The sequence below is a fragment of the Lissotriton helveticus genome, chromosome 5_1, assembly GCF_964261635.1.
Source record: "Lissotriton helveticus chromosome 5_1, aLisHel1.1, whole genome shotgun sequence".
NCBI lineage: Eukaryota > Metazoa > Chordata > Amphibia > Caudata > Salamandridae > Lissotriton > Lissotriton helveticus.
The window spans coordinates 2,065,410,029-2,065,428,866 of record NC_136065.1 but is presented as its reverse complement, the minus strand read 5'-3'; the positions used below and the strand labels follow the sequence as shown (position 1 = coordinate 2,065,428,866).

Genomic DNA, 18,838 nt, shown 5'->3' with positions numbered 1-18,838 from the left:
CTATTGTAAACAGCCAGGTCATTTTATAAACGAGTGTGCAGTTCTGAAACACAACATAGCTACCGGTAAAACAAAAGAAAGACCACGTCCGCCTAGACAAGAGCAAGTTTCACAGACTCCTCAGCCACAGAATGCACAACAGACAGTTACAGTACCGCAGCCTATTGCTGCAACACAGCATGTCACACAGCAGATGTACCAGTATGCACAGTCCGAGTATCCAGAGTATCAGCCATATTCATGAAACAGCCTAGAGAGGGAGGTAGGCTTGCCTCTCATCGAGATACCTGTAGATCAAGAGGGTCCCTATGTTCATAGTCAAGTATTAGGGAAAGACAGAAAGTTTTTGATTGATACAGGGGCAAGTAGGACCACAATTAGTCACGCCGAAGTTCCAGGGGCTCCGCTCTCAGGCTCTAGAAATGTTTCCCTTGGATTTTCAGGAAAGCCTATCGTAAATGAGATCTCAAAGCCAGTTACTCTAGAAGTAGGTCCATTGTCCCGTACTACTGATCTGTTACTTACTAAGTCATGTCCAGAAAATCTATTAGGCATTAAAACACTGAAAGAGTTAGGTGCAGTTATATGTTGTTCCCCAGAGGGAATACGTCTGTTCCTACGTGACTTTAAGGGTCACTATGTTTTACGAGATTTTGATCCCAGATTGTTTAATGTTCCGCAGCATTTATGGGCGCAAGGTCCAACTGATGTAGGGTACATGCAAATCACACCCCATCGTGTGACTCTCAAACCAGGTGTAGTGTTACCACGAATCAGACAGTACAGATTGCCACCTGAGGCTGTAGCAGCCTTATCCAAAATTATTGACGAGCTCATCGCTCAAGGAGTAGTTGTAGAAACTGACTCCAACGTATGCAATTCTCCGATCATTCCAGTCATGAAACGTACTGATCCAAATGCACCCCCAGTATATCGATTAGTGATCGACCTACGAGAGCTTAATAAGTGTATTATTCCGCAGTACCCAGTTGTTCCAGACATCTCTTCCCTATTGACAGCCATTGATTCCGAAGCCATGTTCTTTACTGTAATCGACCTCAAGAACGCATTTTTTAGTGTTCCAATTCATCCAGACAGCCAGTTTCTTTTCGGATTCTGTTTAAATGGAAGGAGCTATATGTTCACACGCGCTCCTCAAGGTTTCACAGAAAGTCCTAGTATTTACAGTCAAGCACTTAAGAGACAACTTGATAACGTTCACATGCCATCTGACACTGCCCTGCTCCAGTATGTCGATGATCTACTGATCACAGCCCGTTCTGAACGTGATTGCGAGCGAGCGTCACTAACGGTTCTGTATTTCCTAGCCGAGATGGGGCACAAGGTGTCCCCTTCGAAGCTTCAATTCTGTGTCCAGCAAGTGGTCTACTTAGGACACTTACTGTCCAAGAGGGGTAGGCAGTTGACACCAGACCGTATCCAGTTAATAGCGAGTCTTCCTCAGCCCAAGACCCAGAAGGAGGTACGTGCCTTTATCGGCCTTACTTCTTATTGTAGACAATGGATTCCTCAGTATGCATTTCTAGCCAAGCCACTGATACAGTTAACGACACAGGAGGCAGCCGCACCGACTGTCCTCCCTTGGACATCTGAACATACATTTAGTTTCAACGAGTTAAAGAAAGCTTTATGCCAGGCTCCAGTTCTAGCCACACCGAACTACAGTAAGCCTTTTACACTTTTCGTCACAGAACGTGAAGGTACAGCATTATCTGTTCTTACACAAGATCAAGCAGGACAAAACAAGCCCTGTGCTTATTTTTCGAGCACATTAGATCCAGTCGCCCAGGCGTTGCCTGCGTGCCTCAAGTCAGTTGCAGCCACAGCACTAGCTATTAGGCAAAGTGATTCCATAGTTTTAGGACACTCCCTGACAGTACAGGTTCCACACTCCGTAGAAGTTCTTCTGAACCGAACACAGACCCAGCACTTGACAATTGCACGTCTAACAGGTTATGAATTGACACTGTTCCAGCCACACATAGAAATCAGACGCTGCAACGTCCTGAACCCTGCTACACTGTTACCATCCGCTAATTCAAATCCTGACACACATGACTGTGTGGAAGTAGTTAACATTACGACAAAACCAAGGCAAGATCTGACAGATATTCCATTACCAGACCCTGACCTGACACTTTATGTGGATGGTTCATGCATGAGAACAAGTACAGGAGATCTAGTCGCCGCGTATGCAGTGACTACTGACACTGACGTTATTAAGACACACCATATTGACACGCTGTCCGCTCAAGCAGCAGAGCTAGTTGCTCTGACACAAGCCTGCATACACGCCAAGAACCTGAAAGTTAATGTTTATACAGATTCACGCTACGCATTCGGAGTCGTACACGACTTTGGAGTGCTCTGGCAGGAGAGAGGTTTCATGACTTCTCATGGAACCAAGATTCAGCATGGTCTCCTTATCCAAGCTCTATTAGATGCAATACATTTACCGACATCCATTGCCATCATGAAGTGCAAGGCACACACGAAAGTCACTGATATTATATCCCAGGGTAACGATCTAGCAGATCGCACAGCCAAGCTTACAGCCCAGACTCCAGACATTCCAGTTAACATGACACATACTCCAGATCCGATTACATGTATGACAGTTAAGGACCCTACTCAAGATGTCATAGACATACAGTTACATGCTACTCCCGATGAAATCAAGAAATGGTACGAACAAGGAGGGGTCCAGACAGATCAAGGATGGTTAACAAAGGGTAGAACCGCATGGTTTCTCCCCGACTCTATGGTTCAAGTCATTATTAATACCGCACATAGTCCAGCACATTTAGGAGAAAAAGCTATGTTAGACAGTATCCAGAACATTTGGTTCAACAAGCATTTACGAGCTGCAGCCAAGCAGAAAGTCCGTACCTGTATGATATGTTGTCAGTTTAATCCAGGTAAAAGTGTCCCGGTGGAACAAGGTGGTTTCCAGCCCCCTGACCACCCTTTTGAAGTCCTCCAGATGGATTATATTCAGATGGAGCGATGTCGAGGTTTCAAGTATGTCCTTGTAGTTGTATGCGCTTTGTCCAGGTGGACAGAAGCATATCCAGTCCCAGATTACACAGCCACGACCACTGCCAAGCAGTTGGTTCGTGAATTCTTCCCTCGTTATGGACTCCCTAGAGTCGTATATTCTGATAACGGCCAGCCATTCTCCTCAGAGTTAATGAAGCACGTTTCCCTTTTGTTAGGGTACCAGTGGAAGTTCCATTGTGTACGCCATCCTGAAGCAGCCGGTCTCGTTGAGAGACATAATCAGACCCTGAAAATCCGCATCGCCAAAGTTTGTAAAGAAAAAGGTGTGGACTGGCTAGTAGCTCTGCCAGTCGCTCTGTTTTACATGCGCATGGTCGCACATTCCAGATCAGGTCTGTCCCCGTACGAGGTCGTTTTCGGCCGCCCCCCAAATATGTGGGGTACTCCTAGACCCCGAAGTATTACCGATGTTTCAAGTAATATGCTGACAGATTACCTAGCTTCCTTGATGTCTGCCCTCAACTCATGTCGTTCACAGGTTGCCGCCGCATTTCCAGACAATACCGAGGTGGCACCGCATGAAATCGTTCCAGGATCCATGGTGATGGTCCGCAACTTTGACAGATCAAGTCCGCTGGAGCCTCGCTGGAAGGAGCCCCGACAAGTCCTCCTCACCACCCGTACAGCCGTGAAGTTGGAAGGACGCAAAGGCTGGGTGCACCTTTCTCATATAAAACAATTTAATGGACTGAAACCCGTCTTTAAGAACATTTCCCAGGATTTGAAGGATTGCCAAAGCATTGTTCTCAAGGACTGTCCCGCAAATGACATTGATTCAAAACCCCCCCTGTTAGAGAAAACTCCGCAGCAGGAGTATAAACAGAAACTACGGTCTAGTAAAATAAGTCAGCCAGTTTGATTGTCTAAGTCCTCCCCTAGGTGAAACGGTTAGACTGTTTCTGACATGTATAAAATAGACCCCCATAGTGAGAGAGTCAGTCAAAACTCAATCCGATGTATTGTTTTTCTATGTTTCATATTGTTTCTCAGCATTCTGATTTCCTGCACTAGTTATGCATTTTATCTGTGTTTCTCAGTTTCACATGTAAATAAGTCTTCTAATGTTACAGCAGAGCACACGTTTAGTGATCTGCCTCCTCATGAACTCTCTTACCGCCTCGCTATGCGTAATAACTCCTTTATCCGTATGTTACATTACTCACACCAGACCAGCAATGCCACTAATTGTTGGGTGTGTGGTCGACTCCCCCCTTTCCAGACACCGAAGGGAGTTCTGCCACTCTTTCCTTATCCATTTTCACATAATGGTTCGTGTGGAGCATGGTCCACGTTAACGTCATCCTCAACAGATATGTCTTTTCTTAACAGTACATGTTTCCCAGACAAGCAAGGTCTTCCCCACGGAACCGGGTTAGATCTAGAAAATGAAGTGTACAATTTAGGTAATTATTCGTCGAATTTTATGGTCCTGAATGTTCAGTCTGATACTACTCCAGACTTACCCGCTATTTCAGTACTACCAGTCAAAGGCGAATTATGTGTCCGAAATAATGGTTCCGTACATATAGGACATAGTGATTGTACTACTATTGTCAAGTATAGTGACAGTGGGAAATCTATTTTCAGAGCTTCACGTCATTCATATTTTATTTGTGGTCAGACCGCATATGTTCGTTTGCCCCTCGATTGGGAGGGAACCTGTTACATTGCCTTCCTACTGCCACCTGTTTTTCTAGCCCCATCTGATTATCATAGAAACACACATCTAGTACACATTAGACATAGAAGGGAGATCGAGTCCCCGATTGTCGATTATACTGAAACTACTCTAGAACAATATACAGATTTCAATAAAGGTTTCTTCTTCTTTATAGGCCCTGTCCAGAATAGTAAGTTAATCCGTAGATTAACCAGAACCCTTGAAGCTGTAGTAAATGAGACTGCCTCTGCTCTAGGTAACCTAACCGAAGAGCAATCTGCTATGAGATTTGTAGTTTTGCAAAATCGTCTCGTCCTTGACGTCATACTGGCCGATAGGGGCGGGGCTTGTAGAGTCATCGGATCCAGTTGCTGCATTTTTATTCCAAATAACGCGCCGTCTGTCTATTCCGCTATAACCAGACTCCATAAAATTGCCCATCTGTTACACCAAGATCCAGGCACCTGGACATGGTCCGGTTGGTTCTGGAATATAATTTCCGCCTGGGGATGGAAAGTCTTGTCCTTTCTAGGTATTGCAGTAGCGATCATATTCAGCTGCTGCCTCTGTATACAATGTGGCCCTGCGATTTGCGGCATGTGTGCTACATCCTGTATTCCTAGTATAACTCCTAGTCCCAAGTCCCGTTCTAAATCCCGTTCTAAGAGAATTCGAGATGAGCAAATGATACTGTATGAAATGATAGATGGTATCATGAATATTGATGTTTCCTGATGGAAACGTAGTGACAAGGAGGGAATGTGGAAAAGTAAATTTTGCCATGTTCTGTGTCCCTACGCGTGCTCCATCATATGTTATGTGTGCATGATTAATATGCATATGTTATTCCCCATGTTCGATTAAAAGACGCAATTACAGTTGTGTCCACCTCTAGTATGTCAGTTTCCAGTTCTCGTTAATAATACGAGTATTAGGCCTATGTAAAGTTATGTTGCCACGTTTTTCCCAGTGTGCACGTTATTTCATTGAAAGTCCCCGTTTCTAGGCCTCAAAAGGGCCCGGACACCAGATTCAGCTCCTGTCTCCTGAAGCCCTCGCTGAGGAGCGATCCAGCCCCCACCTGTATCCTCGACCCTTCACTTACTTCCTGCCTCGCAGTGCCCGGTGCAGCCTGGCTCTGCCTCTGAGTCTGCCAAGACTATGTTATGATTCCAGTTATCAGTTCAGCCCTCCTTCTCTGCATTCCTGAGCTACTGAATCGCATCAATAGTTTCCGTCATTGTCTAGCCTTTAGGGCTCCATGTTAAGAGAAATACTGCATTTAATGGTCATTTAATATTCTTCATCACGCACTACATGTAGAATAATGCATGCTCCAGTCTTAGTGTCTGTTAGCCTTTCCCCTCTTGACTTCTAGTTTATATCAACATGTTTCCTAAACATCAGATACTAGATAGGGTTTAGGTACATGTCGCTCCGACCCTCCAGACTTCAGTCTCTGCTCCTAGCACAGAGTTCATAGCCCCCAGCTTCTCCTAGTAATACGTCATTGCCAGTTTGCGCGCACCATTAGGTTAGAGGTCCCGGCTCCTCAGGTAGCCCCCTCCATGGTTTCCGCCCCATTCATGACATATTCTGTTACGTTTGCATCACATGTCTATGTATACGCCCTGTTACACCTTCTTCTCACCCTTATCTTTCGCGACTGCTACGCGTCACACCTACTGCTCCACCCACTGCTACGCCCACTGCAATGTAATGCTATGTGTTTGCGTTATGTATATATGCTCATGTATTGTTATTAAAAGTTAGAGCTAGCCATTCCAGATCCTGTCCCCGGCAGCTGCCGGGCCACGCTAGTCCAATCCGGCCCCCCTGCTGGGCCCCGCCATTCTGTTCCCATGCAGCTTGTCCTGATCCTGTCCTTTATGCTGTAATAAACCTGTAAAACTCCCACTACCTCGAATCTTGACTCTTATTTTATTGAGCTATCTGTTATTCATTCATGCACTCAAAAATAGGGTATTATTTATTTATTTACCACAAGCACCTAGTTCATCGCCTGCATGCCTGATTGGTCAGGCTAAGACTGAGTCCGTAGTCACACAGGTGGCACAAAGGAGAGCCAGAAATCCAGCTACACAGGTCTCTGTTCCCACTGATAAGGACGGTAAACGTCTTGACTCGATAGGGAAGAAGGTGTCAACTATTGCGGCAACCACAGTCCGAGCCGCAAATTCACTGGCAATACTTGGGAGGTATGATAGGCAGATGTGGTCCGACATATCGCCTTTCATCGAGAAGCTTGCGGGCCGGATAGATCTGAAGCAAAAAAGGTTCTGTTAGAGGGCGAGAGCGTTTCCTCTGAGATAATTGATGCTGCAGTGGACGTGGCAGCCACAGGTTTTCACACCAACAACAAAAAATACAGAGTTCCCCGGGAAAAGTCAATTAAATGACTAACGTTAACCTCTCTCTCATTGAGTTCAACAGAAAAAGTGAATGTTGTGAACCCTTTACGGAATTTAGGGATACCTCACACAGGTCACCGGTTGGACGACTATTGTCATCCCACCCGGTGATCGTCCAGCGTCATCATCGGTATCCTGCCCCTGCGACAGACTGGCGGTGCAATGCCTGTCGGGCAACAACGGATGCTGCACTTTGGCGGGGATCTTTTATTCCTTAGCCAAAGGGTGTGTGGGTGTGAGGGGCCTAAAAAAGTGCAATAGTGAGCGTGAGTGTAGTCTAAAAAAAGTCAGTAGAGTCCATAGGGCAAAATTTTAATGGCATGGCTCACTGCTTTATTAAAAGGAACGATAAGGGGTATTGAGGCGAGACAATTAAAGTAATCGAGCCTCATTCAACCCTTAGTGAACGTATGGTCAACATGTTTCTTGCCACTAAGGCAATTCATCAGGACCAAAAAAGTGCTCATATAATTGCTGTAGATCCCTCAGTGGTCAGAGGAATCGAGTATACGACCTGGTGTGTGTCGTAGGGCAATCCTTCGTCCAGTCCCTCCCCAGAACTAGGCAGGAAAAAAGAAGAAGAAGAGTATAGTCAAAAATATGTCTGTGTACCCCAGCCATCTTTAGATGCAAAAAATTACATGCTGGTGATGCATTTCGGGGTTTAGATGGGTATATGAAAACCCCATCATGAAGAGACATTCGAGTGAGAGAGACGGTTAGAGAATAGTGTGAACGAGGGATTACCGCGTTCTATATGTGTAAACAGTGCTCATTGAGTGGGCATGCGACATGTGTGCCCTGGAAATGGCATGCACAGTGGTTTATACCTGTATCGTATGCCGTGACATGCCATGCGTTTGTATCTTTGTAATACAAACAACTGTGAGTGTGCACATTCACACACGTGAAATTAAAATTATTTCGAGACAACATGAAGGGAGAGAAACATATTATCACTCTGGCTCATGAATAAATGGCAACCGCAGATTGGCGCCAGTGTAGTAGAAAGGCCTTATCGTGAAACACCCAACACGCTGGGAAAACGGTAACAATGCAAGCCTTACCCATAGTCCCAGGGTTGGAAATCCCTCACGCTGACCTGGTGGGGCCAGAACTGGGTGTAAATAACCTAGAACGAGTAAACAGCGCCGCTGAGTCAGGGAGTTATTTAGCGGCGCGGCTTACCGTCTGCTGTAGTTCCGCATGGATCCTCGCCACGGCGATCAGGAGGAAACGCTCGCGGAGGTCCTTACGTGAATCAGTGCGCCTTACCTGTTCGTTGCTGGCAGAGGGCGTCTAGTCACCTACCCCTCCCACGTCGGTATTACCGCAGGACAGCCGGTGGAGCCGCGAAGTGCCGCTGCCACAGGTTTTCGACAGCTGGCAGGAGCAGCTGTTCTCCAAAGGTAAGGCTGGTTGAAAGCTACTTCTTTTCGCTCGGAGGTCCAGACAAAGATCATGGACATGGCCTATGATGGAGAGTTCCTCTTTGGTCAACATGTGGATGAGGCTTTACAGGCCATAAAGAAGGACACAGAGACGGCACGGTCGCTGGGCTCTCTTCAATTTCGGAAATCTTCCTTTCGTGGTGCAAGAGGAAGAGGCAATTTCTCAAACAGAGGAGGTTATTCACAGCAACGCTCCTACAGTAATACCCAAGGCAATCAGAGATACCAGCCATACCGCCAACAAACATATGGCCAAAGGAGAAATAATTACTCTCAACCAAGAGGTAAAACCTCTTATTGAGGAAGAGACAACAAGAGCAAGTGAGAGTCATATCCTGCCACCAGTTTGTCCCAGCCTGAAACAAATTGGAGGAAGAATATCCCGTTTTTACTCAAATTGGTCCAAGATTACCACGGACAGATGGGTCCTGGACGTGGTTTCCAGAGGTCACATTCTCGAATTCGTCAAAGCCCCTCCAAATTCTCCCCCAAGAGGACCACCCCCAGCCCACCTCAAGGAGCTGTTTTCCCAAATTCACTCTATGATTCGGAAAGGAGCAATAGAAAGGGTACCTCAACATCAAAAGGGAACAGGTTTTTATTCAAGATTTTTCCTGATCCGCAAGAAGTCGGGGGAATGGCGCCCCATCCTCGACCTGCATGCCCTCAACAAGTACCTCAAGAAATTATCTTTCAGAATGTTGACGCTTCACGAAATCCTCCAGTTTCTCTCAGTAGGAGACCACATGGCAACACTTGACCTTCAGGACGAATACTTCCACGTGCCCATCTTTCCCAGGCACCGGAAGTTCTTGCGGTTCAGAGTGGCTGGCAGGGACTTCCAGTTCAAAGTACTCCCCTTTGGGCTACGTTCGGCCCCCAGAGTCTTCACAAAAATGTTAGCCCCGGTGGCTGCACGCCTGAGACTAGAGGGAGTTCAAATTTATCCATATTTGGACGACTGCCTTATCAAGGCCAGTTCCATCGACCTTGCAAGAACTCACGTTCAGAGATGTCTATCACTATTCCAGAGCCTGGGGTTTTCGGTGAACTTCAAAAAGTCCCACCTATCTCCATCTCAGAGAAAGTCTTTCCTGGGAGCCACGCTGGACACAAGACTCGCCCAGGTGTTCATATCAAAAGAAAGGCAAGCGAAGATTCGCAAGATGTCCTCATCTCTACTAGGAAGAAGGTGCGTTTCTGTTCGCAAGTTCAAGTCTTTCCTCGGGATGCTCTCGTCATGTATCCCTCTCACTCCCAACTGTCGCCTGCGAATGAGACCTTTGCAGGAGGAACTCAGTCGTCAGTGGCGGCAAATCACAGGTTCATTCGAGGACGTCGTCAACTTAACTCCTCGGATGAAAAATTCTATCCGGTGGTGGGGGCAAGATTGCAACCTACAAGTGGGTTGCACATTCCTGACAGAAGGGCCCAGATTCATCGTGACCACGGATGCTTCTCTGGAGGGCTGGGTCGCCCATCTCCAAGGGATGACAGTCAGTGGCAAATGGAACATCCAGCAAAGGAAATGGCACATAAATCTACTGGAACTAAGAGCCATTTTTCTTGCTGTGAAATCCTTTCAGGTGATCTTGGAGGGCTCTACAGTGTTGATACGAACGGACAACACAACCAGCATGCATTACCTGAACAAACAGGGGGGGCACAAGATCAGCTCGGTTGTCCCGTCAGGCGCAGGAGATTTGGAATTGGGCCCTGGATCACAACATCAATCTGTCGGCGGTCCATGTCCCAGGGGTTGCCAATGTCCTTGCGGATTCACTCAGCAGGTCCGCAGGGAGCAATCACAAATGGGAACTGCATCAACCATCTCTGGATCAGATATTCCAAGAGTGGGGCCATCCCGACTTGGATTTATTTGCAACAGCCCAGAACCGGAAATGCCAACGCTTTGCAAGCTGGATTCCCCACAGGGACTCGTGCGGGGATGCCCTTTCGATAAATTGGTGTCGAATATTTGCATACACCTTTCCGCCAATTCCGTTGATTCCCATGGTCATCAGGAAGATGAGGAGTCAACCATGTCGTCTAATCCTGATCGCTCCAAGGTGGCCCCGGCAATATTGGTTCACCGAGCTTCTCTTCCTCTCGGAGTGCGAACCACTACAACTGCCTCGAATACCGAATCTCCTCACAGTTCAGGAAGGCAAAGTGTACCATCCGGACCCAGCTTCGCTGAAATTGTCAGCTTGGCTCCTCAGCACAATGAATTCGCCCACTTAGACATTCCTCTTAATTGTCAAGAGGTGTTGGCTAACGCCAGAGCACCATCAACCATCAAGACCTACAAACTTAAGTGGAAGCGTTTCTGTGCCTGGTGCCAGACTGTTGATCTACATCCTTTTCATGCTAGACCAGAGCAAATACTACATTTCTTCCTGCAATTAGCAAGATCAGGTTTAGCGCATTCCACCCTGAAGGTGTTTCTGGCAGCCATTTCCCGTTTCCGTCAGGACGGATCGAACTCTCTGTTTTCATCAAGAATAATCCAGCAATTTTTCAAGGGTTTGTTTCGCATGTTTCCACCAATTCGACGGCTGCCTCCGGCTTGGCATTTGAATGTGGTACTAACCCAGCTCATGCGTCACCCCTTTGAGCCGATACATAAAGTTGACCTGAAGTTTATTACTTGGAAGGTCTCCTTGTTATTGGCTTTGACATCTACAAGAAGGGTCAGTGACATTCAGGCTTTCACGTCTAAATCACCTTTTTTGCAATTTACCTCTGATTCGGTGGTACTGCGTACCAACCCAAGGTACATGCCCAAGGTCCCGTCAGACTTTCATCTAAATGAGCCAATAATCCTCAAGACATTTTTTTCCAAATCCACAAACACCGGCTGAACGAGCTTTGCACTCTTTAGACATCAAGAGGTGCCTCAAGTTTTATCTATCAAGGACTTCAACATTACGCAAGACAGATCAGTTGTTTGTGGCCTATGGCAGACTGCGCCAAGGCTGTGCAGTGTCCAAACAGACTATCGCCAGATGGCTCTCGTCAGCAATCGCGCTCTGTCATCAACAGGCAGGAAGACCCTTACAGGCCTTACCAAGAGCGCATTCTACAAGGGCAGTTTCCTCTTCCACTGCTCTGTTTGCTGGGGTGCCTCTTCTGCACCTCTGTAGAGCTGCAACGTGGTCCAGCAGGCACGCGTTCACGAGACACTACTGTCTGGACTCAGCTAGTGATGCAGATGCTTCGGTGGGAAGAGCAGTTCTTCGCAATCTTTTCCAATAAGGTGAGCCTCTGTTCTCCCGCCTCCTCTATGCTCTTTCTAGACGCTTTGCCATGTTTCTTTTGCATTTTATCATTATGCATGTTTACTATATACTGTTAGCGTCTATGAGCATTGGGTTTTGTGTACTGCTATCTATTCTGATTCAGGCATGTGAATCTATGAAAGACACCCCAAATACTGGAGAAGAACAATAGTTACTTACCTGTAATCTGTGGTTCTCCAGTATTGGTGGCTTTCATAGATTCACATGCAACCAGCCCACCTCCCCTCAGAGGCTCCCTCAGGCAAAATTAGGTTGGTTTCACTCCTGTGCGAGAAAATCTGAGAGCCTGAGCCTCTGGGGAGAACATTCTGGTGGGTGCTGTCGCCTGATTGGCTGCAGTTTGGTCTAACATAATGACTAGGATAGTCATGAGTGTGGGAGCTTTTTGCTCCTGTAGCTAGGGCTACTTTACTTCCTGGTTGGTTATTACCAAGGTTTTTTGGTTATTACAGGCATATTATTGCTTTTTTATATACCGTGGGACTCCCACTCCGACGACGGGGAATGATTCAGGCATGTGAATCTATGAAAGACACCAATACTGGAGAACCACAGATTACAGGTAAGTAACTATTGTTCATATGGTGTAATCGTGTGGTATAAAGTGCTGATTCATTTTCATCATGGTTAATCTCTCCACGTTTTGGGGTCCTTCGCACTCAATCAATCATAAAATTTGTATAGCACGCTACTTACCCGTAGGATCTCAAGGCACTGTGACAACGGCACCAGCAGCACTGAAAATACACTCTGCGGAGACACTGGCTACAGGGCAAGCCAGATAGTTTATTGCCAGACTGCTGACGACTGCTCATTGGCGCCTCTTCCCATATCAATACACCAATGGGTTTTGATCAAGGTAGACCTCTGTTGCTTCCTCTAGATAGGCCTCGTCCATCCGCTCAATGTTCATTGCTGTTGCTCCACTTTGCTCGAAATCTTTTGCTTTGCCTCTGCACTGGACTTTATCCCTGCCAGTAGAAATCACTCAGTTGCAGATTTGGGGGGCTGATGCTCCTAGTCTTATCGTTGTAGTTGGTGCTCTTGTTGTTGGTTTTGGCTGCTGTGAGCCAACATCACTGTCCTCAGTCTCTGAACTAGAAGTCTGCCCCACAAGACTTGTGCCTAGGAGCAGTGGGCCTCTAATTCCCTTTTTCTAGCTCACTGCCTTGCTCACCTAACCATGTTTTGTATTTTCTAACATCCCCTTCTGAAAAAGGAATGAAAGTGGACAGTAATGGTTTGTACAGTGAATCACGAATTGTAGCACAGATCTAGTGTTTGGAAGACACAATGTCTCTTTGCATCCTTCTATTCTCAGACAAGTAAATGTAAATGTAAATGTAAATGTGGGATACTTGTAAAGCTCACTGTTACTCTACCCGAGTGTCCTGCCGCTGTAGACCGCTGGGGAACCCGTCCTGGTTTTCCCTGTGAGATGGTTCCTTTTCTGGGTATCTCCAGGGTGAAACCAGGCATCCCTGGCGTCTGTGGGGGGCCGTTGTAGAGATGAGGCAAGCTTAATGCCCAGAGTTGCCGAGTGTGTTCCCTGGTTAGAGTAGGCACTGAGGCGAGAATTATCGAGTCCGTTGACCCTGGTCCAAGACCCTGCCGCGTCGGGAATTGAACCCTGGTCCCGGGCCGTTCTCTGCTTACACGTCTGCCGCCTCTAACCATTAAGCCACACCACTCCACTAGTGAAGGATTAAGCTCCCCACCAAGTCATATGCATTTCTTTTTCATACAGACCTGTGTATATTGCAGACACCTCATTTACCTGTTCCTGTAGCATATGCAACTATGGCATATCTTGGCCCATGGTACCGTCCTCTTTGCTGACTTCCCGTGTGAACACCTCGTAGCCAACAGCATCTCAGTCAGGCATCTGACTGTGCCCCATTTGTCCATCTCCATAATCGTGCCTTTCGCATTTGCATCACGTCTTTGCATGACATATTCAAATATAGTTCTGTACTGCTCATAGAGGCATTCAAGCCTGTAAGAAGTAGAGTTCCAGTGTGTTGGCACCTCCTGTATGGGTGTTTTAACAGGCATTCTATTATTTATTTATTTAAAGAGTTTTCTATAGCGCTGGCTAGACCCGAGGTATCAGAGCGCTTTACATTAGGTTCCACAATGTGAATTAACCTCAGCTAGTTCCGGGCTTTAAATGAATGGCTGAAATGAGTTCATATTCTTCTGCAGGGGACAGCAAATTGCTTACTTGATATTTTTTGAAAAAGTCCTGTGCAATGATGTTGATGCAGTGCGCTAAACAAAGGCCCCTGAAATAACTACCATCGGCCATGGCCTTATCTATGTTACTGTGTTATCTCACAGAGAAGGGCCTTATTGAAGTATTTAGAATCACCCAAAGCACTACTCCCAACAATCTATCTCACATAGGGTATGAGGTTGGTAATAAACAAAAGATACAGGGGGAAGAGGTGAGGAAAAGTCTGGACTGGGAAGCACTACTGTGTTAAGACAAGAACCCTCACTCACCCTAGGGTGACATGCTTCATCATAGGGTCCCCTCTTCACACTGGGACACTAAGGTACCCAGTGTGGGCTACAACTACCCCATAGGAGAGGGGCGGTTTTTTTTGTCATCCACACTACAAGTACTCTCTATTATTTAGGGGAGGGAGGGGCAGAGTGCAAACAAAAAAACAAATGTGTAGGTTAAAACTACCTCTTGGTGGGTAAAGGCAACTTTTATTCTGGTACTCCCAATGGATAGGATTAAAAACAAGCACTGTGAAATAGGGATATGGATATTCTCCTATTTTATATTATGGTCGACATGTTTCTGCCTAGATAGACCGACAGATTCATGGCATTCATCAGGACCAAAACTGTAAGGCACTCTGCTTTTGACGCTGTAAGATGCGGCAGTCGAGACAGATCAGCTCCGACCCACCATGAAGGGACTGATGAAGGTGGAGCTAATTTTGTAGGTTACAAATGTGTCTTGTGGACCTTACTAGAAGTCGGTTCCACGATATAACGCCATACCAGTAAAAGTATGGTTTTCACTTTTTTACTTTAATCAAAACATTTAAAAAAATATATGTATATAAAATATAAACTACCAAAAATTAATTTGAAAAATTAAGAACGAAATTAAACATAACTGAAGTTATCCTCAAAGATATAATAATAAGTTATTATTAAACTGGTATCTCATTGCTCAACCATCTATGCAGCCTATGGCAAAGGGCTGAATTTGGTTGGATGCACAAAATGGCTGCCAATCAGTGCCACATTGTCATCAACAACAACACTGCGCAGGAGGGCATTCATTGGGAACAAAGAGAAGACATGCAGGCCTATAGTGAAAGCACATTAACTTGATCCACAAAATGGCCGCCACCCACATGGTCACATCACAAGTTCAACAAGAAGCAGGAGGCCAAGAACAAAGAACACATGCAGGCCTATGGCAAAATCACACGGGCTGCCTACACAAAATGGCTGCCAGCCACATGGTCACAACAACAACAACCAACAAGAAGGCATGGCCTCAACATAGAAGACATGCAGGCATGTGGCAAAAGCACACTGGCTGCCTAAACAAAATGTCCGCCAGCCACATGGTCATCACAACAAGAAGCAAGAAGCCTAGAATAAAGAACGCATGCAGGCCTATGGCAAAAGGACATACTGGCTGCCTACACAAAATGGTCGTCAGTCACATGGTCATAACAAGAAGCTGGAGGCCTAGAACAAATAATGCATGTAGGCCTATGGCAAAGGCACACAGGCTGCATACACACAATGGCCGCCAGCCACATAGTCACAACAAGAAGCTGGAGGCCTAGAACAAAAAGTGCAAGCCGGCCTATGGAAAAAGCACAAAGGCTGCCTACACAAAATGTCCGCCAGCCACATGGTTACAACAAGAAATTTGAGGCCTAAAACAAAGAACACATGCAGGCCTATGGCAAAAGTACACTGGCTGCCTATACAAAATGGCCGCCAGCCACGTCACAACAAGAAGCTGGAGGCATAGAACAAAGAAAGCATGCAGGCCTATGGCAAGTACACCGGCTGCCTACACAAGATGGCCGCCAACCACATGGTCACTCACAAGTCACAACAACAAGAGGCAGGAGGCCTGTAAATCAAACAGCACATTCAGGTCTAGGGACTGTCCACTGACTATACAAAATGGACCGTGGCCTGTGGTAACATGGCATCTGGGACTAGGGCAAATGGAACATTAAGGCAAACACACAGTGGCCAGACAAAGGTGCATGGTAAAACAGAGAAAACATCATTAATTCAGCCATTATTGGGCTAAAAAAATATGTTTACACAACAACACACATCCTTCAAAAGCATGCATTACCCCATGTAGTCCTATATACTGTTTGCATGAAAAAAAACATGAAATACCACAAAAAAGCACATTTTGTGTTTCAATCTAAATCAATCCATGGCCAAAATGCTGTAAACACCATAGAAACTGTTGTTTCATGCACCCATGACTAGAACTGGGCCTGCTGGCTGGAAGGCCAATTGGCCGAATAGGCCACATTGTGAATTCAATCAATATTTCAAATGTATTTTAAAAAAACATGAAGAAAACGTAGTACACTGTGAAACATTTTTCCTACACAATAGAAGAAAAATAAAATGAAAAGAAATCAGTGATGACTAGGCCCCTACTGAAACAACAGCCCACTCGTCACAATACATTTTAGAAATCCATTAACAGTACATATAAATCAAGGTGCATGGCCCCAATTGAACAAACAATACCAGTTTTTTAACTTACTTGTGAAATCTCAAATACAAAAGTACTTATATCTAATCGGATATGCAGCAGAGCAGACAAAGAGTGATCCTTCCCCTCCAGATCCAAATGAAAAGTGACCACGAGATGGACAAAGCGCTGGAAGAAGCCTGCTGGACAGGAACAGGAAGTTGGAGACTCTGGGGCACTTCGTTCCAGTTGAAAAAAGTTAATGAATAAAAAAAGACACCTGGCAAAAAAAATAAGCACTATATGTCAATTCAAAGAGGTTTTTAACTCCAACTCGTTAGTTCAGGAAGATTTTGATGTTTCTCAAGGAGAAAATCTTCCCCAGATTGCTACCGCAGTAGATCCTTCACGTTCAGTATCGTGAACAGCAGAAAACATCCACCCGAAGTTGCTGATGCGCCCGAATGATGTGTTGGCAACTGCAAAAACTCTCTGGAGCATGCAACCGGCTAGCAACGCTCGTGGCACCCCTTGACCGGCCTTAAAAATCTTGTGAGCGAGCGCCCGGCAAGTCGCTGCCATGCATGCAAAATTATATTTTGTGCTCAGTTGCGGAGTGCGGTGTTCAACGGTAACTCTGCATTCTCCGCGGAACGCAGAGTTGCCAAATTCAACAAACTCGGCGCACGGAGTGGAGTTTTCCAGCCGAGCTTACTTTTAACCAACCTATGTACAAGGAGTGAGAGTCATGTGCCAGAGTTAGGCCTGGTAGGAAATCGTGCTACTTTACATGTTATGTTATGTTATGTTATGTTAATTATTCTTGTATAGCGATCGAGTCGCCCGGGGGCATCTCAGCGCTTGACTAGCAATATTCCTGAGACTGAAGAGGAAGACAGGTGAAATTAGAATAGGAAGACTTTTAGCTGTTTCCTGAATGTGCTGTAGATATCAGTTTTGCAAAGGGGATCCGGTAGCTCATTCCAGTACCTTGGCGATAGATATGAGAAAGATTTTCCTCCAGAGCGACACAGCCTTATACGCGGTACTTGTAGGAGACCCTGCGCCCCAGACCTAAGGTTTCTGTTATGTACGTGTTTAGTAAGTCTCTTTTGGAGGTATTTAGGACCTCTGCCCTTGAGTGCTGTGTAAGTGATCTTAAAGAACAATCTTTTCCTCACTGATACCCAGTGGAGTTCGCGCAATAAAGGCACCAATGTGGTGCCCACTGGGTGAATCAATACCATTCTAGCTGCAGTATTTTTAATCACCTGCAGTTTGCTCAGCACGGTCTCCCCTACCCCTGCCAACAAGGCGTTGCCATAGTCCAGGCGGCTGATGGCCATGGCCTGGACCAAGGTTATATGATGGGTGGTAGGCATAAAGGGGAGGATTTTGCGCAGCAGACGCAGGCTATAGTAGCATGAGATGGTCGTCGCGGCAATGTGGTCTTTCATAGATAAAGACTGATCTAGTTTTAGCCCTAAGTTTTTGACACATTGAGTCAGAGCTGGGGCTACTCCCAAATGGGTGGGCCACCAGTCATCTGACCAGCTAGCTGTGGCTTTGCCCATTAGCATTATCTCGGTCTTGCCAGGATTCAGCTGGAGGCAATTCTGCGTCATCCAACTGGAGATCTCAAGCATTCCTCTGGCAAACCGTACTTTCTCTGCTACTAAATCGGTGCCGACCGAGAACATAAGCTGAGTATCATCAGCATAAAAGATGAACTCGAAGCCCTATTGTTCCGCTATCCCTGCTAAAAGGGCCATATAATTAATCTGTCTAAGCTGATTGGGTCTGATAGATGTGGACCAAGCATGACTGTTTGTGTTCTACCGGACATAAAGTTTCGCAACCATTTTAGGGCTGTTCCCTGGATACCACAAGAGACCAGTCTCTCCGCTAGCATTTCATGTGAGATGGTATCAAATGCTGCGGAGAGATCTAGTAGTATCAGTATTACCGATCCTCCTTTATCTATTTGTAGTCTGAGCGAGTCCGTGACTGCTAAAATAGCAGTTTCGGTGCTAAAACTCTGTTGAAATCCCGATTGTGAGGGTCTAGAATTTCATTTAGCGCCAAATATTGACTTAGTTGTGTATTGATCATGCTCTCCAACACCTTGGCCAGTAAAGGTACGCGGGAAATCGGGCAATAGTTACAGAGTTCTCGTGGGTCTGCCGTAGGTTTCTTCAAGA

At 46.0% G+C, this 18,838-nt stretch overlaps 1 protein-coding gene across 8 annotated transcripts in view; it reads left to right on the top strand.

Annotated features, from left to right (window-relative positions):
* Positions 1–18,838, top strand: part of LOC144756294 (polypeptide N-acetylgalactosaminyltransferase 6-like) — a 752,356-nt gene that overhangs the window by 461,362 nt on the left and 272,156 nt on the right. The window lies entirely within an intron of this gene.